The 16,824-nt window shown below is 43.1% G+C and overlaps 1 protein-coding gene across 2 annotated transcripts in view; it reads right to left on the reverse strand.

The window, feature by feature from the left end:
* The window catches only part of cntn2 (contactin 2), a 192,706-nt gene extending 176,148 nt beyond the window's left edge, over nucleotides 1-16,558 (reverse strand). For both annotated transcript variants that reach the window (XR_007941819.1, XM_051948014.1), the window contains exon 1: nucleotides 16,358-16,558. The gene's annotated coding sequence lies outside the window, so the exon portion shown is untranslated. The remainder of the gene's footprint in view (nucleotides 1-16,357) is intronic.
* Nucleotides 16,559-16,824: the final 266 nt, after the last annotated feature.

Below are 16,824 nucleotides of genomic sequence, written 5' to 3' on the forward strand. Positions count from 1 at the left end.
CAAATAAACTCTCAAGGACTGCTGGTAAGAGACTAATTTTAATTGTGCACTGGTAGATGTCCATTTTCAACATGATATTGCCATCTCAAAGTTTGTTTGAACACCATGCGAGCTCCAGATTGCCAAAGACGAAGGGTTGGTGGGGTTTGGTGTGGATTGTTTGATTTGTTTGAATGATTGCTTAGTGGATGGTATATCTTTTATGGATGATTGTGTATTCACTGGGGGGGAAAGAGAAAGGAAAAATAAGTAAATTTACCTGTGCTTTTCTACTTAAGTGGGTAACTTGTGGGTTTTGATAACTTTTGGTTTATTTGCCTGTGTGGTACTAATTTTTTACATTTAAGCTTCTCTGCATTTGGCCTGTTCCAAAGTTTTCTATTTGTTTGGGGAGGGTTGCTGTGGGCTTATTGCTTGGGTTTCAAATTGTTTCTATTTTTAATATTTGTATGGAATATTTCTTAAGGTTAAATGTGATTTGAATTTTAATATTTTGTACACTGGTGTTTCTTTTCTATTTTAAAGTTTTTCACCTGCTACTGTTGCTATTGCTGCTGCTGCTGTGTGCTGCTTCAGCTATTGATAAAAGTCAAATAAACAGATGTGGCGATGGGTGTGGGAGAGCTCAGCTGCATGGGAGAGAGGTGTGGAGGAGAGTGTGTGGAAGCAGCGTCAGGTTAATGAACGCAGGTGGCACCAATTAGGTTGTCCTGATTATCTCCACAGTAGCAGGCTGGAGCAGAGGACAAAAGGCGGACAGACAGAGATGACAAGAGAGTGAAGATGCACGGGCGAGAACCGGCGGAGAGCCGGGCTGATGTTGAGACTGTTTACCGGATGAGGACCAGTGGAGAGCCGGACAGAGAGAAGAAACTGTTTTGTACATTGGTGACGGTGCGGTGAATAAAAGAACCTGTTGCATTGTCAGAACTGCAGTGGTTATTGCGCTGAGAGAACCCACAAGACAGATCAACTGTTACAATGGACCAAAAAGATCCAAAAGGACTTTGCTGAGTGGAATCTTGCTTATTCAAAACTTCAGATGTGAGGGTTTCCTTTCAAGTGTGGGAAATTGTGCAGTTGAAAGTGAATACACTTGACAATGTCTAATGTTGAAAGACCCGAAACACCCTATGACCCCAGGATACATTACTGATGATGTGTACAGGTGCATCAGAATCATCTGGTGTTTTTAAGAAAAAAAATGCTAGGATAATGTGGTACTATCAGGTCTGATATGTCAGAAGGAGGATTTTAAATTCTATTCTAGATTTAACAGGAAGCCAATGAAGAGAAACCAGTATAGGAGAAATATGATCTCTCTTGCCAACTCCCGTCAGTACTCTGGATGCAGCATTTTGGATCAACTGATGATGTTTGATGTACCAATCAGGGCAGGATTACATATTCCTTCTAAAACCAAAGTAAATATCGATCCAAACCTGTGTGGAGGAGGGGGTTCTGGGGGTCCAGTGGGTGCCCTGTCTGTCATACAAATCTAACTTCTGAGTGTGATCATGAACCACAAACAGTTACTGAAAAAAATAAATGTGTTTAGGAGCAATCACACTGGAACCAGTTAACCTGCTGGAACATAAAGGTAAAGCTGAAGGAGGCAGAGCAGAAAAATAGTTCCGAGCTGTGGAGCGTTGGGATAAAACCTCAAACAGTTTTTAGCTTCTCATGCACTAATAAGGAGAGTGGGGCGCTGGGAGCAGGGATGACTTCATACACGCTGAGGCTGACTTCATCAGGACGCAGAGAAACATCCATTATCTGAGTGTGTGTCTGATCATTAGGCAACAACAGAGGCTCTATTACTCTTTCAGCCACTTCTACCCCGTTAAACAAAGAACCATTTACTGAGGGGCATTCCCAACAAACACACACACACACACACACACACACACACACACACACACACACACACACACACACAGTGACCGCCGACAATACAGAACCCCCTCAAATCAAAGACATGCTGAGAGTGTAGAGCTGGATTTAAGGTTACAGTTTCAAGTCTGTCAGATTATTTCATGAACAGCAAGCAGTAATCAGTAACCAGGTTATTTACCATCTATATGTATGTTCATGTTCCTAAAAGATTTAAACTTAAAGTATTATTAAAACAGACACATCTGTATTGGGAGAGTCAGTAACTGTTCATTAGCCAACTGCTTTTAATGATTTAATCAATGCCCATTTTAACAATCCAACTATTTTATCAGTCGATATTCAAGCAAAAATGCAACATGATCTTCTGTTTTGATTAACCTTACATTTAAATGAAGCAAATATATTTGTGTTTATGAACTTTTCATGGAGACAAATCATTCATATATTAGTCACTGTATTAGATTATTCCAAGATGGAATATAATATTTATCTGATCCAGCTCTGGATCAAGCTGCATCTGACTCCATGAAGACCTGTGGAACTGACTGAAATCATACTTCAATTCTTTATCTACAATACTGGTTTTAATTGAATATAATAATACAAGTTTCTTCAACACGAAACTGTGAAAAACATAACATATACGTATAAAACACACGAGTGCGGTGGGCCTGGGATCTTTCTGCATGGAGTTTACATGTTCTCCCTGTGCATGCGTGGGTTTTCTCCGGGTACTCCGGCTTCCTCCCACAGTCCAAAAATATACTGAGGTTAATTGGTTACTCTAAATTGTCCGTAGGTGTGAATGTGAGTGTGATTGTGTGTCTGTATATGTAGCCCTGTGACAGACTGGTGACCTGTCCAGGGTGTCCCCTGACTTCACCCGAGTCAGCTGGGATAGACTCCAGCACCCCCCATGACCCTAGTGAGGATGAAGCGGTGTATAGAGAATGGATGGATGGACACACGAGTGTCCACTCTGCTCCCACTTTCTCCTTCCAGTTTTGTGTTCCACTCCTGTGTTTTAGATGGGAAGAGTTCTGGCCTATGAACAGCACAAATGTGACTTTTGACTTCAGATTTAAAGGTCCCATATTATGCTATTTTTCAGTCACGTCATATAGGTCTCAGAAGCCCAAAAACATAGTATTTAAGTTTGTTCGCACCAAAATCATCCTTTGTTCGGCCAGCAGAGAGTTCGCTCCCGTAATCCCCGACAGCTCCATCACACCAAGAACCCGCCGCCCCTTGACGAAACAGTGGCCGTCACAGCCGACGCCGCAGCAGCCGCTAGCAGGAGAGATGCTCTGGCAGTTGGCGCCGGCCACCACCAGCCGAGAGCGGGGAGCCGACCGGCGCCACTGCCGCCGCTCTCCAGACAGCTGCTACCGGTGCCATGAGCCTGGCACGAGACTGCCCGGTGCCTGCACCGAGAAGCCGAGCTCCGGGAAACGAGAGAAGAGTGGCGCTGTGAGGGAACCGCCACTCCAGAACCCCCTCCCTCACCCAGGACAACGCACACTGGTAGGACAGTGCGGCCATGCCGGGGGGGGTTACAGTCAGGGGAGGAGTTAAATCCGCTTATTTCGTCATAAGCGGACCCGACTCAAACTCAGACGTTTGAGCAGGCATTTTCACAAAATGTGGTGTAGCAAGGCAGGGAGGAAACAGACAGTTTTCAAATTCGAACCTCATAATGAGGCTACTGCAACACACACTACTATAAGAACACTTTCACAAAGTGAGATTTGCATAATATGTCCCCTGTAAGAGCTGTCATTAGCGTTTCCTCTGACTTCCTGTCCTGCCTGCAGACAGGACTGATTTACGGCTGATCCCAGGTCAGCGGTTCACCCACCCCAGGCCACTGGTGGACAGTCTGGCCTTTGGAGGTTCTAAGACACCACCTCACTCATTCTTTCCTTCTTTCATTAAATGTCTCAGAGAAGAAATCGGTCCAAAAATTTAACCCTGAATCCCGATACGTGTGATCCTACTTTCAAACATGGCAGTAAATGGCCTTTGTAAAATCTTTCTTAGTCTCAGGAAGTCATCTCCATTGCTCCGGGTTTAGGAGCTGCAGAGTTTTGTTGTGGTGAATATTAGGGCTGGGCAAGTTAACACGTTATTACCACGTTAATTAACAGCAACAATTATTTTATCATTAGTGCAGTTTTTTTCCTTGTTATTTTTGTGAAAGTCCTCTGCTCCCTGGTTCTGAATCCACAGACAGACTAACCATGGATCACAGGAGGCTGGATGTTGATCAGGACGTCATCACGTCTCTGAACTAACAGTGGAGGGAGGCTTCAGACTGGTTCTAAACAGAGATAAACTAAAATAAAACAAGCTAACAAATGCCACAGTGAAGCAATTAGCAAGAGCCAAATATTAGGATCAGTTCTTATTGTAATATCCGATGGGGGGGACGAAACAAACAGCGATCACGTGACATTGTCCGGATATTCAGATCTCAAAATAAATATTCAGATACGACCATCACGACCGAATATTCAGATATTCGGGACCAGCAAATATCAAAGGGAACTATTACTTATTTCATTAAAATTCAGACCAAATAGGAAAAGCACTCATTTAAAAAACAATGTCTCTAACTTACTGTGAGTAGTGTAAATAAAACTGAATTGAATTCTGCTGTCCTGACATAAGCTTTCATTCACAGCCCTAAAGTGGATTTGTATTGTTTTGGCTACTAAAGTGTAATGGTGGATGATCCTGTTTATCTTTCTGTCTCCATCAGCCAGCAGGGAACCAGACAATATTAGGATAGATAAGATGTGGAGACACCCAGGCTCCCCTGAGACGGTGATCCAGACACCGTGACTCTAGTGAGGCATCAGTGGGCGCTGCCAGGCTCCCTGTGGGAACAGCCCTGATCATACTGGTCTGTCTGTCCCTGCTCATCTGCTCATCTGCCACACTGCCAATGTCAAGAGAAGACAGAGAGGGACACAAATGTGTGAGCTGAGCTTCTTGTAGAACTCTGTTCATTCATTCAACCACAATATAATTACAACAAACAGATGAATAACAGCATCAGTCCAGACTGCAGACACGTTAACCAGACGTTTCAGCCATTTGTTCCCTTACCAGATTAATAGAACCATTAATAGAACCACCCAATAATGGGGCGGCATGGCTCAGTGGGTAGAGTGGCCGTCTTGCAACCGAAGGGTTGCCGGTTCGATCCTCGCCCCGTCGTGTTCGAGGTGTCCCTGAGCAAGACACCTAACCCTGAATTGCTCCTGATGGGGTCGTGGTTAGCGCCTTGCATGGCAGCTTCCGCCATCAGTGTGTGAATGGGTGAATGTGATGTATCATGTAAAGCGCTTTGGGTACCTTGCAGGTATAGTAAAAGTGCTATATAAATACAGACCATTTATTGCGCATCCATCCTGAAGGCAGATGAACATCAGATCTCTGCTGTTCTAATGCTGCCCTGCATTGCTGTTGCTTCATTTGTATTAACGAGTTTATTTGTTATTGGATTATGTCCAGATCAGTGATCAGTGGTCACAGCTGTGACAGAAAATCAAGCTGAGTGGTTCTAATCCAAAATATATTTACTTTTGAAGTAAATAAATAAAGAACAGCCTTAAATTCCCATGTTTCAGTATCATCAGTGTTTTCAGTCCAGTATCAGAAAAGAGCCAATCCTCAGCCAGCCATGAGCACACAGGGCTCCACACTTCCACCAAATGTGACCTCTTATTGAGAGTTAAAATGTAAAGTGGTTCCCTTTGTGTGAGTGGATGATGGTCATTACGCTGCACTGGTGTCATTTTAACCAATCAGCCACTGCATTAGCCACACTGATGGAAGTAGTACTTTTATTTCATGACTTCATCAGTCTGTCTCCACCTGATGTGTCCAACAAGCTGTTCAGCTGTTTCTGAAGATGAAGTGATCTGTAGCCGATCATTTTAAAAACTAAACACAAACGAGGAGGCAGAGGGACAGTCAGACACACCTGATGATCAGAGGACAGCAGGAAGACACCGAGTGAACCAGGGATGGAAAAAGGGCAACACATTCAGTTATAACGGCTAATGCAGTAGTAGGGATGTAAAATGAAATGACTAAATCACCACATAAATGATTTTTGCTTCCCACCACTTCGTAAGATCAGTTGCAGTATTTACTTTTAAAGATATGCTCTGCTCATTTCTCTGCTCATAGAAAACACAAACTTGAACAGTTCTGACATTAGAACACATGTTTTACTCATTCCAGAGTCATTTTTTTGTCTGAGCACACAGCAGCCACATAACAGCATCAACCCGGAGAAGGTAGTCTGCAGTCCTGCAGGACAAAGCACTGATTGGAAAAGAACGGCAGCATGGACTGTAGGAGCTATAAACGACTGTCAGTATGGAGGAAAAGCTGATATGAATGGCTCAGTACCTGAAATGTTTTTGGTGTGTGCACAGAGTTTTTGATGGGTGAATGGTGATTATCCAGGCTAAAGGGTTGGTTTCTTTCAACACGGTATCTTTCCAATTAATATGGTGACTGTGGGTGTAAGACACACATTAGCTGAAGTTAAATAGACATTTAAACTAAAAACCAATTAAAAACATGAAGCTTTTTTTTTTTTTTAATGGGACTGGCATTTCCAAATGATGATGTCTGATGACTTTGGAAACTCTGAGGTGATTTTCAAACTTCTACCTTCATGCTCTCCAGCTTGGCCCTCCTCCACCAGCTCTGGACCTCCGTCAGATCAGTTCCACCTCACTCCTCCTTCTGTTGTCTCAGTTGTTTATGTTAACATGATGCTGTTACAACTAATTTCCCATTAAGGATCAATAAAGTTTATTTCCAAGATACCTCACCTCATATAGAATTTTCACCTCCTCTTCAAATATCTAAGTCTAGTCAGTCATATCAGGACCAGAAAACAACAGTTAATTATTAGTAATCATAAACTGGCTGTAATTCTCTCATTCCACACAAACATAATATGATGAAGACCAGGTTCAGAGCAGGTCAGCAGACACCGTGTGGGCAGCCATGTAGTAATCAGTGAGTGAAACAAAGAACACGTAACAATCAGAGCCAAGCCTGATAATGAATAGACATCACCACATGTTCAGACAAACTATTCAGATTAGCTGGGATCTAGAAGGAAGACAGTTTTACTAAAACTCAGTCTACCTAAAAGGATTGAAATGCATCAAGGTGAGATCTATCCTTAATTCTCATTTATTGTATTATTTTAATTATATGCATGTCCATTGGTGTTCACATAAAAAGTATTACCTGGCTACTGATAAACAACTAAAGTAAGGTGATTAAATTAAAAATGGATACATTAAAAATATCCATAATTAGAAAATATAGCTTGACATTTTCATTTTTACATCAGTTTTGTGAGCGCTGAAGGTTTCTGTGTCCTGGGTGTGAAGCAGGCTTGATGTGGAGAGGACTGAGTTTGACACCAAGTCCTCTGAAGCACTGAGTCAGTGTCACAGACGTAGAACGCTGATGGTTAATGTTCTCTCTGTCCATGTTTTCTGTCTAGTTTCACACTCTAGAGGTTGTATCTGCACACACACACACTTTGGCTGTTTGGAACGACTCAGCGCTGCTTACTGCAGCGTAGGCGGATATATTTACATAAAGTGGAGTTATTAAAGATCTCAGGTCACACAATATTGGTGCTCAGTGAGACAGACTTTGTGTGTTTTTAAGAATCTGAAATGCTGCTTTCCAGTGAAGTCAGACTGGAGTTAAACAGCAGAGACCTGAAGATAAACAGCTAGGACTGCAGGGTGTTGTTCATATTGCACTACCTGCAGTGTAAGTAAGGCAAATGAACTCATACACATCATGCTATGACCTCTTTGCTGCTTAATATGAAAATAAAACTCCCACACTTCTCATGTTCTCTGACTAATCTACCAGAGAGTGTGTTCTGGTAGAACCAGATAGTTCCTCGGGGTGGCGCTGCTTCCAGTTCTACTGTGATGTGTCTTGGAGTTGTTTTAGACCAGGATATTTCCTTTAACTCACACAAAAAACAACTCAGTAACAGCCTTGTTTCACCTACATCATGTCAAACTCACAACGACCCGTCTCAGAGCGATGCTGAGAAACTAGTCCATGCATTTATAACCTCTAGACTGGAATATTGTAATCCCTTATTGTCTGATGTCCCAATAATTCTGTCAAACACCTCCAGCTGTTGTTAGGCGCTTGCTCAGCGAGAATCTAAAGGAAACATTGGATTTCTTGGGTTCTCTGTATAATTTTCTATGGTCTTGAGTGCCTTCAGCTGATATGTTTTGAATTGGTGCTATTGAAAGAAACTGAACATCATTCTACTTCCATTTTTAGATACACAGCTTTCTGTTTTGTTTTGTTTTGTTTTTTTGTTTATTCACAGTTCATGAAACTTGTTGAGCAAATAGTATGAGAACCAGGAGAGAAACACTGAAAAACAAGACCAGTATGACCGTTTAAACCAGCACCAGTTCAGTATGATCTGTGTATAGCCAGATTTGAACACCTTCCAAGCAAAACACAGGGTTCTCGCCAGCGCATTTCAGCGTAACGGCCCGTTAGACAGCGTAACGGCCCGTTACCCTGTCTAACGGGCCGTTACGCTGTCAGTTTAAAAGATTACGCAGTGATTAGGGCCGCTATGCCAACGCATTTCAAAGATTACGCTGTTATGAGAGTGTGTGGCTCCATCATGAGAGAGGGAGAGAGAGCAGCGTGTGTGTGTGTGGGAGAGAGGGGGAGAGCGAGATGTCAAAGCGACCCTGAATGCAGCGCGAGCGAGAGAGACGGCAGTTCGGTAGAGGAGCAGAGAAGGTGTGTAGTTGCTGGGTTGGTGGTACTGTGTGGTTCAGCCACTGTTTATAGACAATAAAGGCTGCAGTGTTCTTCCATACGGCTGGGCTCCTGTGTCTTTGCCTCTACGGCTGCTGAGGAAGTGAAGGGGGTTAACCCCGGGCTTCCTGACCACGGTCGGGCCGAACAGGAAGGGTTAACACTGTAATTAGGGCCACTGCTGTTATTTTGACAGATAACGCCATGTGCGTTTGTTTTTATCGACTGGGTGCCTATCTAGGTTAATTTATGTCTCCCCACTTCAGCCGTACTTTCCTGTCGATTGACTCGTTTCCGTCTATTTCGCGTGCGAGCGCATGCACGTTCCCGTCTATTGCATGTGCGTGCGGGAGGACCTGCCGTTACGCTGAAAAAAAATCCTGGTGAGAACCCTGAAACATATGATTATGCTCCTAAAAAAGAAAGCCGAACAAAGTCATTGTTTTAGCTGTTTGAAACATTATTTATTTTCTATGTATATGCACGTAACCACAAATGACCTCAATTATTTCAGAATAATTTGATGTTTCTAAGTAGAGTTTCTGTCCGGTGGGTCTTAGAGTACTGAGGCTGTACACTCTGCCTCCTGCTGGATTAGTGAGTGGTGTTAAATTTGTGGTTTTGTGAAGAAAATGTACCACTGAAGGAGCAACAGATAGCGATACACCACAAGAACATGTGAAAAAGCTGCAGAGCCAGCAGCCAAGGGAGAGTCTGAAAAGTCCATTTGATTGTCAGCAGGAGAATTAAAGACAGACTGTATGATGCCAAAGAAATATAGTGAACTAAGAAGAAATCAAACAAGGATGTGACAGAAATAAAGACAGTTTTCATAGCACTGAAACAAACTGCACACAATTACCACTTTTGAAAAATCAGATTCTGTAGACAGACCACTGTGACTTTAGTGAAAGGACTGACAGTGACAAAAAAGAATGGATGATTTGCTTATTTTGTCACCCAGTGGTTGGATGTACTCCATACCTCAGCTCATATTACCTCTACCCTGTGGTAAACCAAGACGCACAAGCAACTGTTTTGAGTCAGGATTTTAAACTGTACTGGGCGTGACCCTTCCCTAACGCTAGAATACTGTAAAACTAGAGCACAGTCGCATGAGAGGTTCCTAAGCTTGATCCTGAGTTACTACACTACCTACAGGCTACAGGTAGAGCTAGCTGTACACTGATGTACATTATGACCACTGGAGACATCTTGCTATGTGACAAACTCCATAATGCTAGAGAACTTTGTTGTAATTGGTCCAAAGTCAAAGTGGAGTGAAGCAGAGTGCAGGTCAGAGGAGAGAGAGTCAAAGAGAACATCACAAACTTACATAACCAAGGCAGGAAAAGATTAATCCAAGCACATCATGGCAGATGGAGAGGAGGGCTAGTCCAAACAGCAATTTCTGTGCTCCAGATATTCAGGTCCAATTAATAACGAATATTTGAATGTTCCAGTCCGCCCTGGTGCCTCTTTGTGTTGACTTGTATTCCAGTATGGTCTGTCAGTTCTGTAGCCACTGAGGGGTAACAACAGACATTTAGAGCTTCTGCTGGCGGCCGCTAATTTGGTGAGGAGCACCATTCTTAGTGGAGACTCTGGCTCCTTTTAGCAATCCGCTAACTTTGTGAGAAGTTATTCGTAACTTGAGTCTTCGTGTATTGTGTGTTAAGTATCTGTGTTTAGAGGCACCAGTTTAGTTTGGTTCGTTCTGTGCACTGTGTGTACTAGTTTATGGTTCTTGTGGTGGGTGTTGCTACTGGGTTTTGGTTTTGCTAGGGAGTTTAGTTGTTTTTGTGTTTAGCTAGTTTGTGAACTCTGTTAGCCTTCATTTGGTTCTTTGATTTCGTAGCATGCACCAGTCTTGTTTTCCTTGCTACTGAGCAATAAATTGCTTTACCTGAACTAAATAACATCTGGTGATTTTGTTACATCCAGCTGACCCTAGAGGTTGGATCATAACAAGCTCCAACATTATCTAACTAACATTATCAGTGTGACAGCTACATGGTGCTCTCCAGCTATTAGTAGCTAGTGCTTGACTGAGTTTTATTTTGGACTCCACCTCCTGGAAGACTCAATACTTCAGCTAAACCTAAACCCCTCTGCCAAGTCAACTCAGAAATCGTGAAATACACACAGACGCAGTAATACCCAAACTAACCTACCCCTATACTGTATAAACATCCACAGAGCTGTGAGTTAAACCATGATTCTAAAATCAAAAACTTCACACGTAGTTTTCCATATCACTAGACCTCACATACATTTCACACTTATTTCATGAAACAAACCCGAGAACACAGAAAGACAGGATATATACATAAAAGTTTTCAGCAATGAAAGTAAAAGGAGTAAAGTGATGGTACTTCAGTAAAATACTTCTACAAACATGTCTAAGTAGAAAAGTGTGATGATTTAGGACTCACACCAGCAACACAATTCAACAGAACACACATTCACAACACTGGGCTGAACTGAGAGTCAGGACATCTTAAATTATCAGTAACATCCCTTCCAGTTCATCCAGTTTAGTTCATCTTGTACTGCCAGGTATATCCCCAGCAGGTGTGAATATAAAATTAAAGAGAAATCTGTAAAACCAAAGCTGCACAAATTAGCCAAAAACTAGATTTACCGCAAACTGTTGCTCTACTAGAAGCAGATCCACACCCTGCTAACCACTAGAACACAGATTCATCCTGAAAAATGTCATTTCACGTCACCTGCATTTTGTCCCCAACTTCTGTACTCAACTTTTATAACATTAGAAATATGTGGATGTTGAGTTAGAGGTGCTGTGGTCCTGAACCTGGGGGTCCTGCACATCATGGGGGGTTAGAGCAGCTGCAGGGGTCATGGATGACCAGGTGTGCTGAGCAGAACTAGAGTTTCTGAAAAAGATCTAAAGTAAAGTTTTGTTTTGCCCTACAACACAGACAGCACAGAAGTGTGTGTTTTAGGGACAAATGTAAAATGCCATCTGCTTCCTGTAAGAACATGAATAAACTAGAAAAGCACTCAGAGAGCGCAGACCTCCACCAAGGACAGAGAGGAAAACAGGAAACCCATGCAGTAAAGGATCATGAGCTGGAATCAAACCTGCATCTCTGACACAGTTCTGTTTATGAATCACCTTCTTAACCAGTTGAGCTATCTGGACACCTTGTTCCAATTTGTTGGACGACATACTAACCTATGATGTTTTTGTCATACTTTGGACCACCTACTAAAACAAACTAAAAAATTCAAAGTAATCCAGAATCCAGGATCCTTTCCGGATTGCCACCAAAATTAAATCAGCTCTTCCTCTTACCATAGTCTACATCCCCTAAAAAATTCATCTGAATCTGCCCAGGCGTTTTTGAGTTATCTTACTAACAGACAGACAGACAGACAGACAGACAGACGGACACACAAACGCCGGGTGTCACATAACCTCCTTGGCGGAGGTAATGAACAAAGGAAGCTCTGGAATTTCAGATTTCAGGACTTGCCATCTTCTACTGGCTCAGCTATCATTAGAATGACTTTGAACAGAACAGAGAATCCTTCCAGCTGGCTTCCTATCTCTGCATCTATCTGACACTTGGGCAGCGTAGAGGCTGAAGCTGTCTGACAGAAGGCTGAGATTGACCCCTCTGATCTCACCCCTTACAGTACAAAGAGCTGTTGAGCAGGCCGGACACTCACACCAATCCTCTGTGAGCGAGGGCTTAAGGCCTCACTGTTCCACTCCAACTCAGAACGTACCACATGAACAAGGAGTTTGGTCCATTCACCGATAGATCAGTAGCAGCCTTCAGATGGAGACCTGAAGGTTCTGAGGAGCAGACTGAAGAAAAATCCCTACAACCCAAACCCTATAAAACACAATCAGATTTATTATAAAAGACTGTTTTCCCAAAATCACAATTTTCCAAGTCAGGATCATTACTTCAGGTAACCTTTAGATGGACAGCTTTCATGTTCTGAAAACTGAAGAAATCTGCATGTACTAAGTTCGCTGTGCTAAGAAAAGAGGCATATTATACAGAAGTATTCTACATTGTTTGGCAACTTCAGCTTATTGCAGATACTGCTGTATCAGTGTTTATATAGGTATCCATCCGTCCATCTATCCATCCATCACTTATTCACCGCTTCATCCTCATCAGGGTCACAGGGGGCTGGAGTCTGTTTCAGCTGACTGAGGGTGAAGGTAGGAGACACCTGGACAGGTAACAGTCTATCACAGGACTACACATAGAGACAAACAATCACCAAGTTTATATTAATGCTGTAAAACATTCGACTGAACACATTTTGATTTGCAGCGAACATGATGTGTCAGCAGTTAAAAACAGTTGTATCAACATGTGGATAGACGTCTGCTGTCTTTCATTCATTTCAGCTCATTATTATTGATGTTCTTTACAATCTGCTGAACAGAACCAAGCAGGCCTGATTTATGACACAATCCAAATCTCTGGCAAAACCTTTCATTCTGGGCACATAGGCTGCTGCTTGGAGGTTTGGCATGTTTCTTCTAGTCGTGAAGGGAAGAAGAAGGCCAAATGCAGTGGAGACAGCAGATTACTGCCTGAAGTCCACATCCAAGAGTCACACAGAACCAGGACTCTTTGAGGCCAGAACCACTCTGTGAACATGAGTACTTTGCTCCTCTTTAAAATCTGAAATCACCTTTAAGCCTTAAAGGTTTTCCATTGGGAAGGATGTCATGATGACTTCAGGATTACATCAGAGCAGGTATGTGTAACTAATGATCTGTTCAACTGGTTTAATCAAGAGTCACACAGGGGAGAACAGAGCAGAAGTCAGGGAGCTTCAGAGGAGAGGGGTGAAGGCCGACATTTTACTGACCATTATTAGTAATAATCAACATAGTTTTCTGATGAAACATTATCATGTCATGATCTCCACACGATGGGCCTCTAAAATGGCCTCCAACCACAGCTGCTTTCAGCATCTGCCCACTCCTAAAATCATTATCATACTTCTGACTCCATTTGTTGTAACTTCAGCTGACAGCTATGGACCTCTCTGAATTCTTCTCTATCATTTTTCACCTCTGCGTTCTAGTGTAGGAGCTCTGAGAAACACCCACTGACCATCTGAAGGCAGTGAAAGTCTGTCCAGATGGACACTCATTTCTGTCTGCAACACAAGCAAGTAAACAAGCTTTCCTTTCAGTGACATTAATATGAAACAAACAGAATACATCCATCCATCCATTCATCCATCATCCATCCACCGCTTCATCCTCATCAGGGTCATGGTGCTGAAGTCTATCCCAGCTGACTCGGGTGAAGGCAGGAGACACCTGGACAGGTAACAGTCTATCACAGGGCTACATATACAGACACACAATCACACTCACATTCACACCTACGGACAATTTAGAATCACCAATTAACCTCAGCATGTTTCTGGACTGTGGGAGGAAGCCGGAGTACCCGGAGAAAACCCACGCATGCACAGGGAGAACATGGAGACTCCATGTAGAAAGATCCCTGACCGGGATGTGAACCGTGGATCTTCTAGCTGCAAGGCGACGGTGCTAACCACCGAGCGTTTCAGACATTCAACATGGAAATCAGACAACTTTAACATGTATTTTCTTCTGTTTCAGCAGAGCTAATCCGGTAGTTTTCCCCTGCTTCCAACCTGTGTGATGACCAGGATGAAACACTTTACTGACTCTGTACTGATACACAGAGATCAAACTGATTGATCTCTCTGACATGATGGAAAACAAGTATTTAGTTTCAAAAATTCATATTTAAATTCAACAGTCTGTACATTTTTCACAATGTTTTAAGTGGAGTTCAAATTTCATACTAGTTTTGTCATGTCAGGTACGCTTCATAAAGTAAAAATGAGACCCATGTATATGTCATCTTTAGGTATTATTTTATCGTATATTAGAGCTTCAGTGTAAATGCAGTCGTAACTATCACACAACGTCACACAACCAATGTATCAACAGTATTTCTTTTCATGTTCTGACAGACTCCAAATCACAGCATTGAGCTCAGAAGATCTCTGTTCACTTCCTTCTGCTGTGTATCTTAGTTCTGTATTCTACAGCCAGTGGAGGACTTCTGCAGCATCACTGTTCTACAATCTGACAAGTCAACACAAAACGAGTACCTTCAGCAGCTCTAAAGACCACACCAGTCAAAGTGTCAGACAGGCTTAGTGACTGGAAAACAAAGAGGAAAATCCTAAGCACAAATCTGCTCCTGCAAGTATAAAACTTCATGTCACATTATGAGATTTTATAATTTATTCTACACAGAGAGAAGTATTAGATGTGTCTGTTTTCTTCAAACTGGGGTCAAAGGCAGCAGATAACAATCAAAAATAGTCTCAAGTAAAACAGAATCTGTATGAAGAACAAAATCAAGAAGAAGCTGAGCACTGTCACACTTCAGGAGCTCCAGCTTTTACCAAGACTCATGAAGACTGATGAGAGGAAAGAACAGCAGCCTCCACTGAGAAGCTTCTATGCACCTCTGAAGGCCAACGGCACGTGAAGTCAAACATTTCTGCTCCAAAAGCTCCGTTCTCAGGGGCAAAGACACATGATGGACAGCAGGGACAGCATCTCACTGACTGGATAACACCCCCACAGCACGGTGCTAGACAGTCAGTAAGGCAAGTAAATGTTGTAAAAAAATCCAACAGAAAATACGAATAGAGGAAACCGTATTGGCCACAACCAAACAGAAGATAAAACAGCAACAGAGCAGCTTAAATGTGAATTATTCATCTTCTTGTTTAATTGCACCACGTCATTCAGCCTAACTGCTGTTTGCAGGTTGCTAACTGTTCACCTCTCAGACATACAGTTTACTGACTCAACTCCAGCCTTTTCTTGTCTCCATACTCCAGAAAACATTGTTAGTCCTTTTTTTCTCCCTTTTCTTAGTTTTGCCCTTCCAGATAGTGACAGTGAAGTTAGACAGGAAATGTGGGGAAAGAGAGCAGGAGGATGATGAGCAGTAAACCCAGGGAGCAGTCAGTGAGCCACAGTATCAGATCATACTAAATTAGCCCTAACCCTCCTACATTACGGAGAACTAGACCATGAGTTGGAGGGGTTCTGCTGAGTCCAGGCCCTGATTCAGCTACAGCAACAGCCCTGAGCCTGGAGGAGGAACCCAGCATGGAGCTAACGGCTGGAATCACAGACCTGAACAATAACATCTGACTGTCAGCAGCACAGAATGCTCCTACAGACCAGAAGAAGCCTTTCATCAGCACATACGTGTGGATGCAGCTAACAGGACATGCTACTGAAGCCCAGCGGACACTGATGCTGCTAAACAGGCAGATTGTGAAGGGGTCCTGGTCGCACAGAGGCAGACCAGGTTCTGTATCTGGTCCTGTGCTTCTGTCTGCTGCTGCGCTACGCTACTGCGTCAAAAACATGAATAAACGGAATCCCGTCCGTTCTCCGGTAAACAGACCACCTCTTACCGACACACAGACCCTCATGTTTTTCTGAGCTTACGGTGCAAACAGCGCCGCATTGCAGGAGGAATGAGAAGGTGAAGATAAGAGGAGAAAGGAGGAAAAAGGTGGTGTTTACCTCGAGAAGAAGCTTTTCTCTCCGAGCCGCGGACGGAGCGCAGGAGGCGGTGATGCTGGCAGGAGCCTCGGTGTGTCCTCCTCCCTCCTTCTCTTCCTTCCTGGGATGCTCTGTCCTCTCCTCTCCTCCTCTACTGGAGCTGTATGAAGGACTTCCTCCCTCCCTCCTGCTCTCCTCCCTCCCGTCAAGCCGTCAGCATCCAGCAGCACATCCCGCCTCATCCCGGAGCTCAGCATTTCACATGAATATTTATTTCTTTATTTGGTAGGGACAGTGCACATGAATGAACGCCCATTTGTTCATTTACATCCGCAGTCCACAATATAAAATGACACACACAGCATTGAAGCCTGCTCATAGGGAACCCTCGGATTTGTTAGGTTTTTGTGTGCCATTTTGTAGTTTCAAAACTTTATTAAAAATTTGTCGGGTTAGTTTACAAAATTAACAAGAAAAATACTCAGAGG

This window comes from Acanthochromis polyacanthus, chromosome 5 (assembly GCF_021347895.1).
Source record: "Acanthochromis polyacanthus isolate Apoly-LR-REF ecotype Palm Island chromosome 5, KAUST_Apoly_ChrSc, whole genome shotgun sequence".
Classification (NCBI taxonomy): domain Eukaryota; kingdom Metazoa; phylum Chordata; class Actinopteri; family Pomacentridae; genus Acanthochromis; species Acanthochromis polyacanthus.